We start from the raw sequence: 23,651 nt of genomic DNA on the forward strand, positions 1-23,651 counted from the left end.
ATAGTAAATACATAAAATTATACAGTAAAATTACATAGTAAAAAAAGTTGAAGATTGCACCAGCTGCGACAATGGAGCACTTTATAATTCTAGAAAGTTCCATTCACATAGTGTTATGGAATGAATTTTGTGTTCTAAAACTCGTGTGTTGAAGTGATAGTATCTGGAGGTGAGGTCTTTGGGAGGTGGTTAGGGTTAGATGAGGTCATCATGAGGATGGAGCCCTCATAATAAGATTAATGCCCTTTTAACGAGAGATACCAGAGAGATGATTTCTTTCTGCTCTTTGAAGATATAGCCAAAGGTTGCCTCTGAAAACCAGGAATAGCTTCCTCACCAAAAACCAAATGGCCAGAATCTTGATCTTGGGCTTCACAGACTCCAGAACAATGAGGAATAAATGTTTGTTATTTGGTCCACCCAGTCCAAAGTGTTTGTTACAGGAGCCCAAACTGGCTAATATATAGTCCTATAATTAATTTAGTCTGTGGGGACTTCAGAAAGTGAATTTACCTATTGAGACAAGAGATTATGTGGCACCTAAGCAGAACTACTGACAATGTCTTGGAAAATATTTTTTTTTACATTCTACAGAGTTCATCATTAATGAAATTCATGCATCTGTTATTTGGATGTTTTTCCTCCGAGGATAACAGAAAAGTCAAAGTTCTCTAGGGAATTAAGCATTAAAATTTCCCATAAATTTTTACTGTTGAAAGCAGTGGATAAAATCAGACAATGAGAAAGAAAAATAAATATTGTGCAGCACAGTCTTCATCTAAATATATCAAGCCAGATTTAAGCAGAGACCTTGGTCTTTGGCTAAAAAACCATACCTCATGGTTTTTGAGACTTAAAGAAATAGCTTTAGTGAGGTATAACTTAAGTACTATAAAATCAACCCACTATAAATATATAATTCAATGATTTTTAGTAAAATTACAGTTTTACAACCAATGTCACTAAGCTATTTTAGTTCTTTTTAAAATTCCCCCCCCGCCCCAAATTTTCCTTCATGGTCAATTACAGTCAGTCTACTTTCTCTTTACCATTCCAGCCAGCCCCAGACAGCCCCAGCTTTCTGTCCCTATAATTTTGCTTTTTCTGACCATTTAAAATAAATGGAATCACAGAACATGTACTCTTGTGCATGTAGTTCATTTCATGTATCAAAATATTTTTAAGGTTAACACATGTTGGAACACCCACACTCCTGTATCTCACTGATAGACCATTTATTTTAAAATTACAACAGATTCATACAGTGGCAGGTATGTAACATAATGGTTATACTCTCTTGGTCTCTGAGTGGACCTGTTTGGCCCATGTCATTGGATTATATGCTAAAGCTTGTGGCTACAAGCAGGAGCCTTCTGAGAAGTCCTTAGGGGCCAATGGCCAAACTCAGCAAATTCCTTCCAGGTGCCTTCTGGATGGGCAAGATGTCACATATATCCTACATATCCTCTACGGCATGAACCTCCACAGGTTTCTCATTAATTTGTCCAAATGTTATGGAATTGAATGGATTGACTTCATGTTTTAAGGCTTTTTTATGTCATTTTCCAAGGTTTATTAAAGGTGGGGCTTTATTCTAACTTTTAGTATTTCTTGTATTCACAACATTTCCTGAAGGAGACCTGTAATCTGCCATGGTAACTTGAAGTCTCCAAGTCTGTTTCAATATTTCTGATCATCCTAATAATTGACCATCTTGTAAGCCATAGTCAGAAAATAGACTAAATATTTGCTTTGGGAATTAGATAAATTTAAAAGCACACAGTTTTTATAAGCATTTCTTTGATCCTAATACCTTTCACTTTCTTTTCAAGTAATAGACACAGGAGAACTTGTAAATATAAATCTAAGAAAGAACTGACTGAACCTCTAAGTCTGAAGTTACTTTCTACAGTTTTCTACTGCATCTAAACAAAACATATAATAGAAGTCTGCAAGTGGATTTTTGAGTACAGTAGATCCTGTAGAATTACATGATATTGTCCAACATCATTTTGTTATAATGTTGATGAGAAAAGAAAACCCAAAATCCTAGCCAATGTCAAACAAAACATTATTCAAAGATCTGATTTTGTTTAAGGTCACAATTTCCAGCAATTTATTGATGATATTAAGTGTGGACTTACTGTACTTGGGAGAGAATTGAGATAAGAAAGTTGAAAGCTTATGACTGTCATCTAGTGGGAAGAGTTGTGGACTTGATTCATTTCAATTATTTGTTATTCCACTCGAATCTGATATCCAAAACCTTAGTTTTGGCAAAGATGATTAAACATGACCTTCTGACCAAATCCAGTGGTGCTTTTCAAGCCTTATATCTCCACATCTCACTGCAACATTTGACACTGTTGACAGATCTCTTCTTGAAATTCAACTCTCTCCTTTGTTATTTACACCAACACTCTTTTGATTCACTTTTTTTTCTTCTCAAGCCATTTCAAGATAGTTGAATTTGTCTGTGTGCTATTGGTTTTTAATCATTATTAATGATTCATTATTCAGTAATGATTCAAATAAATTTGTTATTTATGCAATTTCTTATCTTATCCATGTTCATCATTTGAACTATGTCCTACAGATAAATAGTTCCCACATGTCATCCTAGTTTGACTCTATCCTGAACTCTAGATTACCAGATTCTTTTGGACATATCAATTTGGATATCGCACAGGTGGCTGAAACTCAATGTGTTCAAAACTGAATTCATTTTTTAAATTTCAAGCACAAACTCCTTCTGTTCCAGTAGTGAGGCACCATCACCATGCAGCCACTCAAACCAGAAAAACCCAAAAGCTGCCATAGACTCCAAACTCCTGAAAATTCTACATCCTTCTATTTTCTAAACCTGTCCCTCATTCACATTCCTATATTGCCATATTCTGGTTTAATCACTGTTCTAGATCATGACCTCATCACATCTTGCCTGGGCTGCTTTAATCCTCTCCTAACTGGTCTGTTTTCCTCCACACAACAGTAAGATTATCACATAAATTCACATTCTTAATATCCTCAGGCTTAAAACTCTGAATGCCCTGCATTACTGTCTTAAAGGATAAAATTCAAGTGTCTGCCACTGTAGACCTAAAAGACCTATTCTTACCTAGCAAAACTCTCACCAACTCTGCCTCCACACTTTTCTGCTCATTCACTCCTATATATGCAAAACCCCCATCTTTGCTCCTGCTTGTCCCTTTTCCTGGAATGCTCTTTCTGCCTTTCATGGCTTGACTGACTCGTGTATCATTATCTCTAGACATGCTTCTCAGAAACTCCAAGTCACTATTTTGTACACCTCTATCATGGCACTTATGATATCATGCCCAATATTTCAATCTAGAGAATGTTTGGCTGTCCAATCAGATAGCAAGTAATCAGATCAAGAGTAAAATTTGCCTTGTTAAAAAAAATCTTTATTTCCTCAGTTTCTACAGTGCTTGACATGTAGTAAGTGCTTAATTCTTTTGTATTAAATGATTTTTGTGACATAGACACTGACCTTGAAAATATCCATCTTTCAGAGCCTTATTGCTCATACTTTAAAATGCTAGAGTTGAGTTAATTGATATTTTAGGCCCCTACCTGATTGAAAATTCAGATTATATAATTCTATTACCTTTTGGCTCAGTGTAACTATAGCCCATTTCATATTAAATCTCACAAATAGCATCTGACCATTATCTCCTTCTGTATAACTCTTGCCAGAGCTATTACATAAAATTTCTTCATTGTTTACTAAGGAGCCCAATGTATTTATAGAGATGTCTCTTTAGAATAATCTAATTATACCTTTATTTGTTGCCAGAAGTTTTTTATCCTCTTCTAATACACACAATATTAATATTATATTCTTCCTTTCTCCTGGCAATAAATCCATATTCAAGTGTCTTGCCCAGAAGAAACCTGCAGCTCATAAACAGAAGATTAATGGAGCCATCAACAATCTTGGACTTTAGGCCTTCCATATTTGGAAGAGGAAAGATAGGCATTCAAATATCAGAAAGGAGCTTCTGTTGGTTCCTCTTTTCATGTTTTCACTAAATAAAGGACCCAACTGATATTATGTGAGATCAACCCAATTTAAAACCTCTACTTATAACAAAACACAGTACTAAGAATGGCTATTATATGGGCAAGATTCATTTGAACAAAATTTTTTTATGATTAAGGAGAAAAGACCAAATTTATGCTTGTAAGTGACAGCCACAGGAATTTAATAACTTAAAAATAACAGAAGAGTTCATACTGTTGGTTGCCCTCCCATTCCAAGAGTTTAACTGACTTAACCATATGTATTGAGTTTTCTTTTGATACCATGTGGATTTCCATTGTTGCAGACATTTCAGGACATCCACTATGAGAAAGAGAAACTAGGTCATTGAAAAGAAATAGGGCCCCCTTAGTAAATGAAAAAAAAAAATCTATCTGCTACTTTATGTCAAATCTTTAGCATAATTTCATTATTTTATTTAATGTGTTGCAAATTCCAAGGTATATACATGGTATATACAAGGGATATACAAGGTATATACATATTCCATACAGTTCATTTAAGCCTAAATGGAAATGATTTTGATGTTATACAACACTTAGTGTTAGACTCATTTCTACTTCCCTCTTCATTATTCTATAAAATCTGGAATTGTCAGTAAGCCCGCTATAGTATAATGATCTTACATATGGGACTGACATATAGACAAACTGTGATGTGAATACTATTTTTCCTAAATGGTATTAAGATAAAGTACCATGTATCCAGGTTTCATTTACCAGGTTTTTCTGAAAAAGCAACATCTAGAACATGTTGGTATTATCTATTTTTTACCATTTAGTCCAAGGTTGGCATAAAATTTCTGGCATTAGTAATCTGGAGAATATGCTCCGAGGGAAATCAGGCACTTCTCTTTAGTTTTGCTTCTCCATTTATAATTTACTTTGGGTAATTTTCCTTTGCAGCCTGGGGCTATTACTGCAACATGTATAAGATGCCTTGAAAAGCTAGAAGCACCTTACATGTACAAGCCACTGCTCTTTGTGGATGGAGACTCTAAAACATGGTGTTTTCTCATGTAGAGAAACTTCCAGTTATGAGGATGAAAAATTTTGAGCTATAACTGTTTCCTAGAGGCCAGTACTACCACTCCTCAGCAAATCTCACCATTTTATGATTTTGACCTTTGTATGTGTTATTCTTCTAGTGCCTTTCATCACAATTTTACTTGGTCATTGGTTTGGGAAGATTTTGAAGAGGGAGTAGGAACTAACCTTTCTAAACTGACAGATATATTTTTGTAACCAGAGTACTCATTACTCCAGGACATCAGTTTCCACTTTCAACTTTGTAGAGTCCAACGCTGGCTTCAACCATTTCCATTTATCACATCTAACATTTATGTTTCCCAAGGGAAGCAGCAAAAGTGTCTCTTTGTTGGAGAGGCAGAAAGATTAGTAGAAAGGAGGGGACCATTCTGATATCTCCTCGAGGTGCAACTGACGTCAGTCAGTCCTAAGGGGATTAAGGCTTGTGGGAGAGCGGGGATGGACTTCAACATCCTGTGATCCTCACCTCTTCGGGTGGGAAAGTGTACTCTTGCCCATGGAGATTCCAGACAGAAGAGCTTGATTCTACTACAGCCTCGTCTGCTTGGTGTTCACAGGCATTGAGGCGATATGCTTCATTCGTGAACCTCACCAATCCTAATTCTATGCCCCATGACCAAGCTTCCTTCAGTTTCTCCATCTTACTTTAAATTCAAAATGTCTCTCAATGCTCAAGCACAAAGCAGGTTTTCAAGTCCTAAACCAAATTACTTGTTGAAAATGTATGACGTGGCCAACCATTCTGTTCTCCCTTGGCATTGTAGTCTTATTTTCTGTCAGCTATTTTAAGATTGAAGGTGCACTAACAGTTAGCTAATGACAACTGTCATAGGTTTTACCAGGATTCATGAGTCTCAGGAGCCATTAGGCTTGGGGGAGGGAAGGTCACCTTTATCTAATTGGAAATAAATTTGAGAGGCTCACCAAAACGAAACCAGAACATTATTAAAAACAAAGAAAGAAGCACTGCCAAAAAATGTTACCCAAGCAAATCACTCAAGGATTACTCTTCTGGGACTGGTAAGATCAGGTACATTTGCTTAAATCCTGTAGGAATCCTGCTGTGTCACAGCTGCACTCTCACCAAGTTTACTGACCCCGAATACAAAGTCTGAGAATGAACAGAGGACATAGCTCACATTGTGCTGTGCATAGAAATGAGTGTGGAAGCAAACTGCAGCCTGGTGGGAAAGACAGGGAACAGCAGTTTTTCTCAGCTGCAAATCTATTTTATATATTTTTTAAAAGATTTATTTATTTATGCATACAAGAACTGGGGTACGGGCTAGAGGTGCGGGGAGTGAGAGGGTTCACCAGAGACAGAAGAGGGAACAGAACAGGTGGATTTACTGAAATACACTGCTGAGGGGAGCAGCAGGTGAGACAGGAGAGGTCTGCTGCGCCATGTGGGTAGCTCCCTGGCAGGCCAGGATGAAACTTGTGCTGCAGAGGATGCGGATAGCTTCATAGTGATGTGCTTAACCCCTTGTGCCACCAGGGAGGCCCTACAAATCTATTTTAGACACAGAGAAATAGGGGGAAAGAAAAAAAAAGATTGAGAAGAAAAGGTAGGGATAAAGGTGATATGTCACTTAAAAAAAAATTTATTTATTTAGACAAGCACTGGGTACAGTCAGAAGCGCGGGAGGGTGAGAGAATTCACCAGAGCAGGGGGAAAAAGAACAGGCAGACTGACGAAATACATTGCTGAGGGGAGCAGCTGGTGGCAGGAGAGGTCTGTGTGCCATGTGGGACTCTCACTGGTGGCCGGGGATCAAACTGGCACTGCAGAGGCTGCGGGCAGCTTCGCAGCCCAGCGTGCAATCGCTGCACCACCGGGGGAGGCCCGGATAAGTCACTTTGAAAGATAAAAGCCCAAATGGTGTGTGTGTTGGGGGGGGGCACTATATGTAAACATACAATTCTAGCAATGATGGCTATTGGAGATTAGATGTGGCACTCTGGGTAACTGTTCCTCCAGGTCCTTTTTCTCAGAAAGACAAATTTATCACCAAATCTTGCTGGGATGGGGGTGGGGTTTGGGGTGGGGACAGAAATGAGGAATTATTCTGAATGCATGTTTACAAGGAATAAACTGTCCTATTCCTGCTCTAAGCTCCCTCCCTTCCTGTTGGCTTTCAGAGGCTAGAATCACAAGCACTCTTATTGCGTCTGTCCTGAGCAGTACTGGACTCTGTGCTCCTACTGAGCTGTAACTTTTACATGGTTTGACTAGGTCATAGAGAATTAAGCTCAAATGCCTGCCTCCACATAATCATTAGAGTGACTGTCCAGATTTTACAAGGATTCCTGTTCTAACAGGAACAGCAGTTCAGTTAGGAAGGACATCTAGCTTTACTTTGGTCTTTGTTCAATATTTAACCTAAATATTCCAAAAACTGGATTCTTGGTTCTTCCTGTTCTTTTTTTCCCCCAGTTCAGATTGCTATGTTCTTTATTTAAAAAAAAAAAAGGAATTATTTATCTATATGGAAAAAAATTATTATTTTAAAAGGCTATTTTCTATCTTCACCTCTTACAATGAAATAATGTACTCTGAAGGCTAAAGGACAATAAACAGTAAGTAAAAGAACTCACTTAGTTAATTAGTATCTAGTAGCTGCTACTTGTGGCCCAGATATCTGTTGGTATTTATTCAAAACCTCCAAGCATTACCAGTTTCTTCTGTAGATAAGAAAACTATGCTTCAGAGAGGAAATAACTTAAGACCTTTCAAAGAGGGGGATGCAGATTTGAACTCAAAATATACTTCATGCCAGTTTGTGGTCTGGAACAGAACCTACAGTATCTCTGAGGTGTGCATTATGCTTCTCCACACACTTGCCCATGTAATTTCACCTTTTGAATAACTAACTGCCCTGTGTTTGGCCACTGACCAATCCTGCATGCTTAATGAAACATGATTATAAGAGAACCCTGAAATAGGTTAATAAAATCAGGACAGAGCTAAGTAAAGGCTGAAGCTATAATTTGGGTCCCCCTGCTACTTCGGGCAGGGCTGTTCTCTTATATCCTGCCACACCCATAGGAGATTCGGGGTGCCCTGCCCACCAGGTTTCTCTCCTTCAAGCTTTTCTTTTTCTGCTCTTTTCATTTCTTCCATCAGGACTTGCATGCCCTGCTCTCATCTCACTGTCAGATGGAAAAAATCTGATAAACTATTCTGAACAAGGTGTTGAGGGCTGACATGGATTTAATAGGCTTAATAAGCACCTTCTCCAAGAGCCAGCTCAAATATCTTACTTTCTATGAAGACTATCAATTTCCCCAGGAGGGGGACTGCTTCCTCCTGGGAGCTACCAGCACATTTCTATCAACCCTCTAGCATGGTACTTCTCTTGTTGACGTATAACTAGCTATTTATAAATACACATATGTGCACATTAACCTCTTCAAGGACAGGGACAATACCTCCTTATTTATACTGTCAACACCTTATATAGCACTGTCTAATAATACACAATCAGTATGCATTGTTAAAGAACATTTTTTTCTTTTCTTTTCTTTTTTTTTTAACAAGAGCTGGCGTACAGGCCAGAGGTGCGGGAGGGTGAGAGGATTCACCAGAGACAGAAGAGGGAACAGAACAGGTGGATTTACTGAAATACACTGCTGAGGGTAGCAGCGGGCCAGGCAGGAAAGGACTGCCGTACCACTTGGGAATCTCCCTGGCCAGCCAGGAATCGAACCCACGCTACAGAGGCTGTGGACAGCTTCACAGCCCTGCGCTCAACCCACTGTGCCACTGGGGAGGGCCCAGTTAAAGAACATTTTTTATAAATTTATTTAAACAAGGGATTACTAGATATAAAAAAATAGTCGATGGAGTAACTAATGTTTAGAGGGTCAAACAGAGAATAGTCAAAGGGGGAGACTTTTCTAAAAAGTATGGAGGTCTAACAAATAGTTTTCAACTATGTCTAGCAGTCAGTCCTGAAGAATGAACTATTCTAAGAATGGATTATTATTAGTTCAGGAGTGTTTCAATCAGAGCAGTATAAAAATTAAACTGTTTTATTCTAATTTTTACCTCCAACTATGCTATATTGAGTTACTCTCATGAATTTCTATAGTAACATCTTCGATAGAGTCCCTAACTTTGTGGTCACTTGTTTTTTTTGTTTGTTTGTTTGCTTGTTTTTTTAACTTTGTGGTCACTTGTAATGATTAAAACATTGGCTCCTCCATTTGAAAAGAAGGCAAGGCATGGCATGCTCTTTCACTGCTTCCCTCCCTCCTTCTAGGCTGATTTTTCTCTGAAGTTGGGGCCAAGAAGGAGGGACAGGAGAATCAAAGGCTATCTCCCAAAACCCTGTGCATACTAGATCTAGGTGTAAGGCACCTCTGGAATCAGCCTGACTTGGAATAGCTTTGTCCTTTGCTGGTGGTTTCTGCTGATCTGGTGGTCTCTGTAGGGGGATAAAGGGCTCAGATTCTTGGAGAGTGGTTTGGCTGTTTTAAGGTCAGTCTCTGACCAGCCTGGTTGTAATATTTTAGGGGTGGAGGCTCCCTCCCTTGGCCCTGAGCTGCTCTAGAGATCCTATCCCTTCACCCTGACCACTGTACTTTCACATGAAGCCCCCAAATCATAGATTCTCTCCCCAAGCAACCCACGTGGTGCTTTTAAGACGTACATGTACAGGCCACACTAGTATACTTGCTCCTTTAAGAATATCTAAATAAGGGCCTCCCTGGTGGCACAAGGGGTTAAGCACTGCACTATGAAGCAATCCACAGCCTCTGCATCACAAGTTCGATCCCCGGCCGGCCAGGGAGCAACCCACATGGTGCAGCAGACCTCTCCTGACTCACCTGCTGCTCCCCTCAGCAGTGTATTTTGGTTGGTCTGCCTGTTCTGTTTCCCACTCTGTCTCTGGTGAGTGCTCTCACCCCCGCATCTCTGGCCTGTTCCCCAGCTCTTTTATGCATAAATAAATAAACCTTAAAAAAAAAGAATATCTAAATAAGAAATAAGTATTCCAGCTTTATAAACACACTCTTGCTTGAAATCCTTATCAAGCTTTCATACGAATTCTCTCCCCACACTCCACTGTGTCCAGAGGGGAGCATGACAGCAGGCTGCAGCTGCTGAGAGGACAAGGAGCGAGGGAACAAGCTCTCCCTGCTGTGGGCTTGGCTACCTCTCTCTGCGGCCTCCAGTGCTGGCCCCCTCCCTTCACTATCCTCTGTCCACTTTCCTGAAGCAGGGTCCTAGGTCCCCAGCCAGTCAGCTGTGAGTTGTGCTGTAGAACTGTGGTTCTATGCTGGTAACTTAGAACTGACAAGGACTCTGCAACACCGAAAAACACGAAAGCAGGCATTACATACTAAAACAAACTTTCCACCCGTGACCAACTGGGATGTTATTGGTAGTTTGGACTTTGTGCACATTTTTAATGTTGTTTGAAAACTGTTCTCCTATGATGATGCTTTCACTTTTATTTTTGTATACTCACTAAGCATAAAGCTTTAGAACCCACAGACACAATCAGTTTTGGGCAAATAAGTATAATCCTTATTTTATTTTGTTGAATAAAAACTGAACTTTCTCTGTAACAGGGACCCAAAGTGTCACTGATTCAATTAACTCTGTTCCCTCTGAAGATATCCAGACAGTGCTTTTTAAGAGCTGTTTCTAAGTAAACTAAAATGAATCATGGGTACTCAGCATGGTGCAGTCACAGGTTACTAGTATAGGAAAAAAATAAGTAATTAGTGCGCAATGATAAAAAAGTGTACAAATTCAGGGGCTGTACTCTGATGTGAGGGGAGCAGCACATTTGTCCTGGCTTGAACGCACAGGCTATTTATAGATCCTGTTTAGGAAGGCTTTGGTTTATGATGTTGTGAACCATGCTTTATGGACTGAGTTATGTCCTCCAAAAGAAATATATTAAAGTTATAATGCTCCAAACCTCAGAACATGACCTTATTTGGAAACAGGGTCTTTATAGAGGATATCAAATTAAAATAAGATCATTAGGGGGCCTTTAGTCCAATTTGAATGGTGTCCTTATAAAAATGAGGAATTGGACACAGATACTGATAATGTCATGTGAAGATGAAGGCAGAGATTGGGAGGGAGGGGTCCATCTACAGGGAACACCAAAGATGGCCAAGAAATCAGCAGAGGCTAGAAAAAGACCTGGCACAGGTTCTGCTCTGTAGCCCTCAGAAGGAACCAGCAGAAGGGCTCTGGTGACTCCTTGACCTTGGATTGCTACTACCTAGAACTATTAGTGAGTTTCTGCTGTTGAAGACACCTAGTTTGTGGTACTTGTTACACAGCCCTAGCAAACTAGAATTTTTCTAGTCTATTAATTAATGAATTCTTATACAAAGAGCACTCATCTCTTTGGGAGCAACTTCTGTAAGGTGTGAAGCTAACACAAAGGGACAAGTTCCTGAGATTCTGAAATGACAGTCCCCTCAAGGTGTGATTTTTTCCCACCCTTACCTTTCTAGCCCTGCTATCTCTTTACCTCACCCCCTTGCTGAACCAAAGTGCTGTTATTATCTAGGAAAAATTAATTCTAACATATTCTTTACTTGTTCTTTTTTATGAAAAGGAATAGTTTTCTCCTTTCATTGGCAAAGGAGGTAAATAGAACTTATTGAGGTATTTTTTAATTTTATTTGTGAAATACAAATGAACATCTTTTGTCTCGTTTTTTCTTTTTTTGAACATGAGGGAGCTATCAAATCATCTGGGAAAAGCCTCTATTTTACCAAGTAGGAAACTAAAATAATAAAAAAAAGTAAATTGATCTCTCCCCCTGGTTCCCGGAACACAGCTCCTAAAACCCTTGTAATTTTCTAAGTGATAAGAGCAGTAACAGCATCTTTTGCTCAAATGTTTGTTTTTGATCCAGTTCCTGACAGAGGTTTCCTAAATATCTCAGAATCTCCTGGGTAATGTGTGTGTCTTATTCTGAGGAGACTCTTGGTGGTGTCTGGACAACTTCAGGAGGGTCTGTTCACCAGAAAGCCCAAGCCATAATTAGAAGCTTGGAACTTTCAGCCTCTCCCCCATTCTCTAGAGAGGGATAGTAAATGGAATTAATGATTGATCAGGCCTAAGTGATGAATTTTCCACAAAAATCCTGGGGTTCAGACAACTTATGGGTTGGTAAATACATCTATTCATAGGGAGGGTGACATACTCCAACTCCATGGCAACAGAAACTCCTGGGTTCAGGCCTCTTTCAGATATCACCCTATGTATCTCTTCATCTGACCATTGATATGAATCTTTTATTACATCTTTTACAACAAACTGGTGAATGCGATTCCCTCAGTTCTACCAGCCATATCAGCAAATGATCAAACCCAAGGAGTCTGGGAACACCATTTATAGATGATTGGTCAGAAGTGCTGGTGACAGTCTTGGACTTGTGATGGGCATCTGAAAGGGGCAATGTGGTGGACTGAACCCTTAATTTGTGGGATCTGACAATAACTCTAGGTAGGTAGTATCAGAACTGAACTGAATTGCAGGACAACCAGATGGTGTGGAAGAATTGCCTTATATGTGGAAAAATCCCCTGCTGCCCACATACCTGGTGTCGCAATACAGAGTGAGTTAAGGAGAAACAAATGTGTTTTTCCCAAACAAAAAACAGCACCTAATGTTTTCTAGACCAGTGATCTTCCCATTTGGTCCCTTGCTTGTAAGAGAGGGAGCAGCAGAGACCTGAACATTAAGACAGTACAATATTCCTGTAGCTTAACAACAAATGAGATGACCTTGGCTTCAATGGTAATATGATAGGGGGGGAGAAGGAGGAGCTTTACAAATATAATTGGTTCAATAATGAGATTTGCCGTCAAGAGCAATGTCCAATAAGTGACCATAAATTCTCTATACTACTTACTGAAGTGTGGGGGGATTTCAAAGGAAGGAAAAGTAAACAAATATTTACTGACCTCCCTCTTTGTGTCACTTTTTATATTTACTATCTCATTTAACCCTCATCACAGCAACCTTCTTAACCATACTTTCTAGGTGAGTGAGCTGAGAATTAGAGATGGCTAGAAACCATCTCTAATGGTTTCTAATTACTAGTAACAGGCAGAACTGGGTTCTGAACCCATATCTGTCATCAACCTGCTAGGTGAGCAGTTGTTTCCTCCTCCATGGATTCTCTGCACTCCATTATTTGGGGAATAGCTTTAAAGTTCAAAGCTTCTAAATCCAGAGGTCCTAAGTAAGTTGATCCAAGCAGTTGTGTTTCAACACAGAATTTTGACACAAGTCAGCTGAGGGTCATGTTTTAAAAAGTTCTGTGAGAGTAAGTCTTCATCTTTTTTTTTTTTAAAGATTTATTTATTTATTTATTTATTTATACAAGAACCAGGGTACAGGCCAGATACACAGGAGGGTGAGAGGATTCACCAGAGACAGAGCACAGAGCAGGGAACAGAACAGACAGATTGACTGAAATACACTGCTGAGGGGAGCAGCGGGCAAGACAGGAGAGGTCTGCTTGCCATGTGGGAAACTCGCTGGCCAGCCACAATCAAACCGGTGCTGCAGAGGCTGCGGACCACTTCACAGTGCTACATTCAACTGCCTGCGCCACCAGGGGAGGCCCAATCTTTTACATATTAGTTGAGATCAGTCAATTTCCAGAGTGGTTGGGCTACTCTGCAATAAAATAAAAATAACCCTTCCCCATTTCAAAGTTTCCCAAGATGTTTTCAATACATTTAATACTTAATGCTTTTAAATTGAGGTTGTACTCAACCAAAGCTTCTTGAATAAGAGATCATGCAACATGAATTAAAGCAACTAAACCATTCTATTCTTATTATGTTACACCAGTGTACATCTTTCAAAGAATCATGGGCTGAGTTCAGGATCACTTGAACCAATGCTAGCAAAAGTGAGCTGCTGCCATGGGGTTAACAGTTTGTACTTTGAAAAACAGGAACGCTTAAAAAATAACCACCTATTATCATCTTGAAAATGACATGGCAATTTGACACAAAAATGTAGAAAGGATATATTAAATAATTAATTTAGCTTTATGAAAAGTCACTATGAACACTGTCCTTATTTTTCTCATTGAAATGATAGCACTACATAAGGAAAAAACAGGTCTATGAATCAAACCCCATCTACAAACCAAATGTGAGTGTATAGGAAGCCTTAGTCCCTGACTTTAAGGGCATCGCAGTTTGAGATAATCAAATTTGCCTCATGGAATGATTCAAAACCAAAATAACATGCAATTATGAACTGGAGCAGGAAGTGAAGGATTAGGGAAAGAGGTAGCTGACCTGAAGTTGGCAAGGTTGGAAAGCAGGGGGAAAGAATCCTAAATGAAAAGGAGCAAAATACACAAGTTGGAAGTAAGGTAGGGAAGGTGACAGTGATGTAAGACAGAGTTGTAAGACTATCGTGATTAGAACACACGAGATACTGTAATGAGTAGTGGGAAATTAGGTTGGATAAGAGAAGTGGGTTGTGATGATGTGAGAAGTGGACTACTAGACAGGAATCTGAATTTCAGTAGGTTAAAGGGCACTGTGGTTTCTCTCTGTGATATTGTGCTATAATAAGAAATAAATATTTGCTCTTGTCACTTGCTACTGGCCAGAGCTGCTAATATTCTAAGTGATATTCTAAATGATGCAAGGAACATCATTTATTCTAATATTTAGTCTTTGACCCCATTCCCTGACACAGGTTAAATGCTTTGGGACTTCCTGGGCAATGGGTGTGTCTTCTGATCTAATGAAGTGACTCTTGTTCACTGGACAGCTGGACAGCGTTAGGATGGGGTTAGGTCACCGGAATGACCAAACTATAATTAAGAGCTTAGATCTTACAGCCCCAAACCCCCTCCTCTGGAAAGGGGAGAAGGGTTAGAGAAGGACTTTGTAATAGATCATACTTACAGGGTGCAATCTTCATAAAAATCCCTAAACTACAAGGTAGGAGAGCTTTTGGGTTGGTGAACACATTCACCCTTAGGGATATTGAGGCACCCCAATTCTAAGAGAACAGAAATACCTATACTTGGGAACTTTCCAGACCTTGCCCAATGAATCTTTTCATCTGCTTGTTTAGCTGTTTGTTTTTTATTATATCATTTATTATATAATAAACTGGCAAATGTGTTTCCTTGAGTTCTGTGAGCCATTTCAGCAACTCACTGAACCTGAGGAGGAGTTTGTGGGAAATGTATTTTATAGTCTATCAGTTAGAAGTACAGGTGACAGCCTGGCATCTGAAGTGGGGGAAGCCTTGCTAGACTGAATCCTTAACTTGTAGGCTTATATACCGACTCCAGGCAGATAATGTCCAAACTGAATTGTAGGACACCCAGATAGTGCCAGAGAATTGGTTTGGCGTGGGACAATATCCACACATTCGGTGACCAAGGAATAAAGTGTTGAGGGGAAAAACAAGTTTTTCCTTTTCACTCACCTGGAGAATACAAAGTTAAAACATTACTTTGCTCCAGTAATTTTTCCTATTTTGGGGATACTACTAAAAATAGTGTGTGACACACTCGTATTCAATGAATTCCTGTTGATATCATAAAGACCACTATATTTATACCCCGTAAAAAATCTTCCCAATACTTGTCAAGTCTGATTTATCCTGGGGTCAGAATCTTAGTTCGAATATTTGTTCTCTACTTAGCCACCCATCTGTGAGTTTTGCATTTCTGTTTTCTGTATCCAAGTCTAAAATGAAAACATAACAGGGGTAAAATAAAATGTCCTTGTTCCCTCATAGAACTATACCCTGCTGTGATTAGGGAAGAAACAAAGAGATTGAAATAAGTCAGTCACTGTTACTCAGGGTAGGATTGATCTCTTAGCCTAATATAGCCTGGTTTATTACTAAGAATTTAGGTCAACATGTTAAAACTATGATTATGACTTTCTCATGAATACCAAATAATGGTTTTCTTATGGAAATTAATCCTCAAGGTGGAGCAAATTTGTTAAATGTGTTTCATTTTTAGTTACTATAATTCCAGGAAAAGACCTTAGGGAAGGCTGCACCAATGAGCAGAACCAGAAACTGACCATGAAAAAATGACAAAGGACACAACTTTATTCTTTTTCCTTGAAGTGGTGATAGCTGCTAAGGAAACAGGGCCTGGGACAGACTGTGAAATCTGCTGAATCATGGGAAAAGAGGTTTAGAAGTGAGAGTAGCTACACAGGACATCTCTGAAGGCCGAGAATGTGCTTGTGAGATGGCCAGCCTGCTTAACGGCCTAAAGCGGGACAGACTCCCTTAAATAACATAAGGGAGCAAACTAGTTAGATCAAAGGGTCCAATCAACAAAATCTTTCCCAAGAGAACTGTGAGTGCTTCATAATTCTCTTTTCATAGGTACTGTCTATGTGTGTGTGTGTGTATTTGCAGGGAAGTAGTGGAGGGGTGGAAGGTGTCTGGGGATACATACCGTGCTAGAAGGATCCAGGGGCATAACCCATGAAACATAGAAAGAACAGGGTCAATTGCAGTTTACAAATATTAACGCTGCCCTTACCAGTATGCTGGGTCAAGGTGAGGTTGCCAGGAGAGTAGCTAAAGATAGCTTCTAGCTGTATTCAAATGTTGGCTCCCTGGTTTCCTAGATATATGAGAGCAAACTGCTTTCTTTAGTGATTGGGATTTTGTTTTTTCATTTGAAAACAACTTCAAGCAATTGTTTTGAGAATTAAGGTAGTACATGGAAAGGACCAAGCACCAGTTATATCTTCTGTGAATGTGCTATTATTATTATTATTTAAGTACCATATGCAGAAAGTATATAAATGGAAATTATCTTAATGGGTTACCTTAAGACAATATGTAAGTGTCAATTTAGAATTTATATATGCTCAAATTCTTGTTTACCAGGCTGAATCTTTTCAGTAGTGTGTGAAAATTGAGGGATATCCCCCCACCCCAATTACTGAGAAAGAAATTAAATACTACTAGTTGGTACTTATGAACAAATATTTTGATGAAACACTCAGTCTCCATTTTGAAAAACAGGATTAGGGGCTATGAAAAGAAGCCGAGAACTTAGAAGTGATCTGTTTCCAGGGGTTTATAAAATTGAGTCCATACTAGAAGATTTACTCTAGGAAACAGAAATCACAAGAATAAAAGAACCTGTAGGAACTGTAGAACCCCTACTAGAAATGTGAACAAAATAAAACTAATTTTTGAGTCATTCTGATTTCACTTTAACTTCCTTTTCCCAAAATTTATGATTAATTTTAACACAAGTGCTCATTAATATTAACATTTTCCCTGAGAACCTCACTAATTTCCTTCAGAAAACTGGAATCACCACAGGATATTTTAATACTAATACTGGAAATCCCTAGAGTATACGAATTGTATTTTTTAAAAAGGCATATTGAACAAATGTTTCTATCAATACCCAATTTTCTGGGCTATTAAATCCTAAGTTTCTCAATACTATGTTAAAATAAGATAGTTTAATGTGAAATATTACAATATACCATACCAAATTTTGTTTCCTTTGATCTGGTTTACAGCTCATCACAAATTAGCAAAAGACTTATTTTATGGCTTCAAACCAAAAATTTAATTTGAGTTCATAACACAGATTCTATTTAAAGAATTGCAAATATATAGCTCAGTTCCCAGGTCTACTAGTAAAGATGGACATAGTTGAGAAATGAAGCATGTTAACAAGTCCAGAATAATTAAAAGGTGTTTAAAAAAAAAAAAAAAAAGGAAGCTACCTTGAATTCAAGGCTGTATTCTTTCTAAACCCTAAACATGTGTTGTAAAGCCAATGAATTTAGAATCTAATTTTTCCATGTAGGACAATGTGTTCAATGTTTTATCAATCTAATTCTGTTTACTTATGTAAAAGGAAATGAAATAAAACGTTCCATGTTTGTAAAGTGAACTTTAATGCAACAGCGCCACCCAGTGAATGTTGTGCATACAAAACTGTTAATAGTTTACCATTTCAGACTAGTGCATTTTCAGTATATGTAGAGAATCAACCTTTTATATAAAAGTTTACACTAAAACATTAATTCAAGAAAATATAAAAGCATTGTACATATTTTTCTATTCATTTATAACTAACTACAGTTAACATGCAAAAGATAGTCCAACACTTGTGAAAAATTAGTTTTGTACATTAGAAGTTATCTTTTGTTGGTAATGTTACTGTTAGATGAGTTTTTCTCTCATGAAATGTCAGACAACTATAAAATTAATATAGCCCTTTGCTTTAGATTTTATCTGCAATTCATTATATGTAATTTAAAAGATTTTTTGATGCCCTTTATATAAATGCATGTTCATCATTTCACTTCAACCTATTATTCAGTTTAGTCAGTTTTTAAATATCTTTAAGTAAATATCATTAAAGATTTATATAAGTGGATAATGGTATCAATGATGCAACCATAGAATTTATAAATCAATCAATAATGTGATATCGTCAACAATGCCAATGTGATCCCTGATCTGACATAGGATGAATACCCTACTTTTATCAATCAGACCACAGTTGGTGTATTGTTTTTCAGTTCATACAAAATGAATACTCTTCAGCCAACTTTTTATTTTTCATAGGTAATATAAGCAAATGGGGAAAACAAGTATAAAGAACCAAAGGTCTCCCTGTCATTCTGACCCTCCATTTCCTCTTCAGAATGTAGTGCTGTAACTAATTTCTCCTGTGAGAAGCATCATGTTTAAAAGTGGAGTTTGTGCCAGACATGGTGTTAGGTGTAAGGAATCAAGTCATTAAGAACCATCCCTATGTAGTAGCAGAGACACAGAATACAGACCATTTCAATATAATATAAACTTTATTCTTTTAAGTATGCAAACAATTCACTTCAGATTTCTCCTAACTGCCAAATACCTGGACATTTTCATATGTATCACCTGTGTCTTGAGCTAAACAGATCCAAACGCAATCACCAGTCATCTCACCTTCTACCTAAACCTGAGAAAGGTACCCATTTATGTAGCTGCTCAAGGCAGAAAACTCTCAATCACTAAACAGATACTTATCAAGACTATGCATTGTCTAAGGACTAATGCTGAGCTCTGGATATATGAGAACAGATAGGGTAGTCGTGTCTTCACTAAAACTTGTTCATGGATCTCTATCCTTGATTTCTCTCAATTCAAGTAGTCATTAAGCCTGACACTTTCACTTATTAAATTCCTCTGGAACCTGTTTCCATCCACACTGCCAATACTATCATCATACAGGCTGCCATCTTTCTTGCCCTGGATTTCCACAGTGATGTCCTAACTGCTTTCCTTTCCTGTGGTCATGCCATTCTTCAGTTCCATCTTCTCACCATTAACAGATCGTCATTAAAATACAAACCTAATAATGTTGGAACTCTTCAAACTTAATATTATCCTTCAGAAGGATAATATTATCGTTCAAACTCCTTAACATGATTAACACTCTTTATGATTTGGTACCTATTTACCACTAGGCCTGAGTTGAGGATCTCTGTTCTAGACTGCTCATCTCATATGAGAATTCATAAGAATTGTTACCTTTATCTGGGACACTTGTTTCCACCCATTAGCCATTTTGTAGCTATTCTCAAGAATGGAGACAATATGATTAAAATGAATTTTTTTTTTAAATTATGGTCTCCCTTATGAGAATATAAGCTCTGTAAGGTCAATTATTAGACTGGTTATTACCACATTTGTTTTTCTGCAATTAATTACCAGTGTCTAGCTCAGTGTCTGGCACAAATAAATATTTTTAATGAATAAATAAATGCCGAGGAGGCCTGGAGGAAAGTCAACTGATTCAGACTGTGGAGTAGAGAAAATGCTTCCTGAAGACATCTGAAAAGTAAGGAAGGATAAATCAGGCAAAGAATGCCAGGAGAGTCAACAAGAATGAAGAAAGATTCAAAGTATAAAACTGCCTCACAACCAGGAAATGGATATGATGGGAAGATGAAACCAGAACATCATCAGTACCAAGATTATGGAGGTACCAGCAAGCCAGGCTATGGAGTTGGACTTTATCTTAGAGGTGATGAGGTGGGGGAGCATCTTCAGAAGTTTACAATGGACAAGTGCAATGGTCAGATTTATATTTGGACTGATCACTGAGATTGATCATTGGTGGACTGTGGGGTGGTAAGGCTGAAGGCAATAGTGAGCTAGATGAGTAGTTGAAATGAATGGAAGGGAAAATTTAGTTTGAAGCACCCGTGAATTCTCCCAAATGGATCTATTTAAAAGGCAAGGAAATGAAAGTAAGAAACTCAAGGAAGAATTCGGGGATCCATGAGCAAACATTAAAACAATGAGAGTGGATGCTACTCCCGAGGGGACATAACAGGGAAAAAAACATGGTTAGGAATTACTACTTAAAGATAGGCAGAGAAAGAGGTCCTTAAGAATCATAATACAGGAGACAAGCAGGTGGCAAGGTTTGGCAAAAGGATGTTACTAAAGTGGGAGAGCAAGGATGGTGGTGGTGGTGTGAAAAGTAGCCACACAGAGGGGTGGCTGCCTCCCCAGTGATACTGCACTGTGCCCAGTTTTCCCTCCTTTTCAGAAGTCAGGGTTGGAGTTTGGGTCCCATGCTGTGCTGCTACTTCCAAGGGGTGGGGAATGAAGCAGGGCAGTCTGCACCCAGCCCAGGAGGCTATGCTGGCTGTCCCTGGGGTGCAGGATTGCTCCAAAAGAAAAATGAGAGCTGGTCAACAGCAAAGGCTGCAGAGATACTTTTCATCTTCTGAGAGAGAAAAGAGGCAGATAAATGTGGCAGAGAGAAATTGGTAGGCAAGAAGATAAGGTATATGCTACACAACAGCTTGAATTTTAAGAGATTTGTTAATTTTAACCAAAAGTACTAGCTAGCCCAGGAACACCCCCTGCATTAAAGTCAAGTCGCACTTGCAGGCTGTGATGGTCTCACTGAGCATGCCCATCTTGCCACTGAAAGATCTGCTCAGTGTTTACAGGTACATCATTCATCCTCTAAAGTGCAATCTAGAAAGGGAATGACACATTCAAATTAGAAAAGGAGCAGGGGTAAAAACTGTAGATCCACGTGAATGTGTGCAAAGTGCTTGAGAAATACCATTTAGACTACCCTGGTAACCTAATAAGAAGAGCAGGTGAGGGTAGGGAAGGGGTTGAGGAGAGCAGTAGTTTGTGAGCAATCACTGAAAGTTTAAGACAGGGGTATGGGTTGAAGAATTGTGAAGAATTAGGGGGTGACCCATGTTCCTTGTAGCATTGTAAGTAACATCTACGAGATAGGAACAACCCAACTGTCCGTGACTGAATAATGATGTACTATAGATATACATGGATACTGCTCAGCTATTTAAAAACAAAGATAGGGCCTCCCCGGTGGCGCAGCGGTTGAGCGCTGGGTTTCGAAGCTGCCTGCAGCCTCTGCAGCGCTGGTTCGATCCCCGGCTGCTCCCCGGCCACCAGAGGAGGGTCCCACATGGTGCGCAGACCTCTCCTGCCGCCCGCTGCTCCCCTCAGCAGTGTACTTCGGTCCTTCTGCCTGCTCTGCTTCCCGCTCTGGCTCTGGTGAATTCTCTCACCCTCCCGCGCTTCTGACTGTACCCAGTGCATGTATAAACAAACAAACAAAAAATAATAAAAACAAAGATAAAAGTCTGCCATTTCCAGCATGGGTGGACTTAGAGGGCATTATGCTAGGTGAAATAAGTCAGATGGAGAAAGGCAAACATTACTTCGCTAACATGTGTACTATAAAACAAAAATAAACTTTTAGACTCTAGGACTAATTATTGTTTTCCAGAAGGGAAGGGGCGAAGGGAGTGGGGAATCTGGTAAATGGGATAAATTGTATGGTGTAGGATAAAATTGGACTTTTAGTGGTGAACTTAATGTAGTCTATACACAGGTTGGTATAGTGACATATACTAAAAACATATATAGTTATAAACCAGTGTTACTTAAGAAAAATGAATGGGGTAAGATGAAGCTGGAGACAAGAATCTGACACATGTAAATTGTGTGCATTATGTTTCACTTTATTCAGTTCAGCCACCCACACAACATAGACCCCTCAGCAGACAATTATGTCTTCTATGTTCAATCCACAATAAAACTTCAATGATTTCTCCCCGACAAGGAAGTCAGTCATGTCTTCTTCTGGAATATTCTAACTTGTGATCACGTGTGAAGTGCCCCAGTATCTGAAAAATGCAACTTGTTTGGGGATGTGCAGGTTTGGGAAACAGTTGGGTATTGGTTAGCACCTGGGGTGCCTGCCTCCACTGGAGGAATGATAAAGAGAGGGAGATCTAAGAGCAGGCGACTTAGGTTCCATTCTAGACACTGCCACTTCTGTATACTTTGGGGCCTTTATACATGCGAGGATTTTACCAGATGCACCATTAATTCTTTCCACCTCTCCAACGCGTGTTTTGGGACACATTAGGATCTGTGTCTCAACACAGCTATTTGTAAACCTCTGTACTCAGCTTTGGACGACCATTTGCATAACATCGCCCATATATATATATTTAAAGATTTATTTATACAAGAATTGGGGTACAGATCAGAGGCGCGGGAGGATGAGAGGATTCACCAGAGACAGAGCAGAGAGACCCGAGGACACTGCTGAGGGGAGCAGCGGGCGAGACAGGAGGGGTCTGCCGCGACATGTGGATAGCTCTCCGGCCGGCCGGGACTCGAACCCGGCTGCAGAGGCTGCGGACAGCTTCACAGCGCTGCGCTCAGCCCGCTGCGCCAGCAGGGAGGCCCAATACCGCCGATATAGATCCCGCACTGTTGACAGTATCTATTTGTCCCCTGTCTTTCCTGCTTTTAATGCCGGCTAAATGAGAAAACAGCTTCAAACACAGAACACAGACCCTGAAGCTCACAGTCAATGCTCCAAAGTAACGGTATTGCTATTACTCTGGCCTCTGCCTTACCCAGACCCACGCGGAGGCCCACGTCCCTTCTTCCTTGTCATCGCGAGCTTGCCTCAAGTTTCTAGCACCCCTCCCTTCGCTTGTCATCTTCGCCAGGGACCCCGACTGCGCTCCAGGCGTGCGGGACCCCAGAGCAACCCGCCCCAGGAACCCAGGAACAACTACAGGACCCGCCTCCAAATCGTTGCGCTCCCATTTCCGCCGAGGTCACGGTCCGACTAGACGCCAACCCCACGAACAAAGGTTCCGCCCAGCGCTCCCGCCGCCACGCCTCCTCGCGTCTTTAGAGTCCAGCGGGCACCCGTAGCGCAGGAAGTGGGCTGGGCTGCTCGGGGCCGGGCTTCCTGTAGAAGGCGGCAAGTTTGAAAAGTGACAACGGTCGCTGATTGTTGATTTTTTTATTTCTTCTCCAGTTACTCCTGGAACTCGCCGCCCTCCAGTGGGCGGCTGGAGTGATAGGTGAGTGCAAACGGACACGCACGATGGAAATGGGGAGACTGGGTGCTCCCTGTCCCCCCGGGGGCGCGGGGCCGCCCAGTGTTTACGTGGAGCACCCAGTGAGCAGGTGGAGCGAGCCCCTACGA

General features: G+C 39.8%; 1 protein-coding gene across 1 annotated transcript in view; it reads left to right on the plus strand.

Moving 5' to 3' along the window:
- Positions 1-23,378: 23,378 nt before the first annotated feature.
- NUF2 (NUF2 component of NDC80 kinetochore complex) overlaps positions 23,379-23,651 on the plus strand; it is a 28,694-nt gene continuing 28,421 nt past the window's right edge. The window contains exon 1 of the mRNA XM_037506601.2: positions 23,379-23,526. The gene's annotated coding sequence lies outside the window, so the exon portion shown is untranslated. The remainder of the gene's footprint in view (positions 23,527-23,651) is intronic.

The sequence above is a fragment of the Talpa occidentalis genome, unplaced genomic scaffold, assembly GCF_014898055.3.
Source record: "Talpa occidentalis isolate TD23 unplaced genomic scaffold, MPIMG_talOcc4v2.1 talOcc4.12, whole genome shotgun sequence".
Taxonomy (NCBI): Eukaryota; Metazoa; Chordata; class Mammalia; order Eulipotyphla; family Talpidae; genus Talpa; species Talpa occidentalis.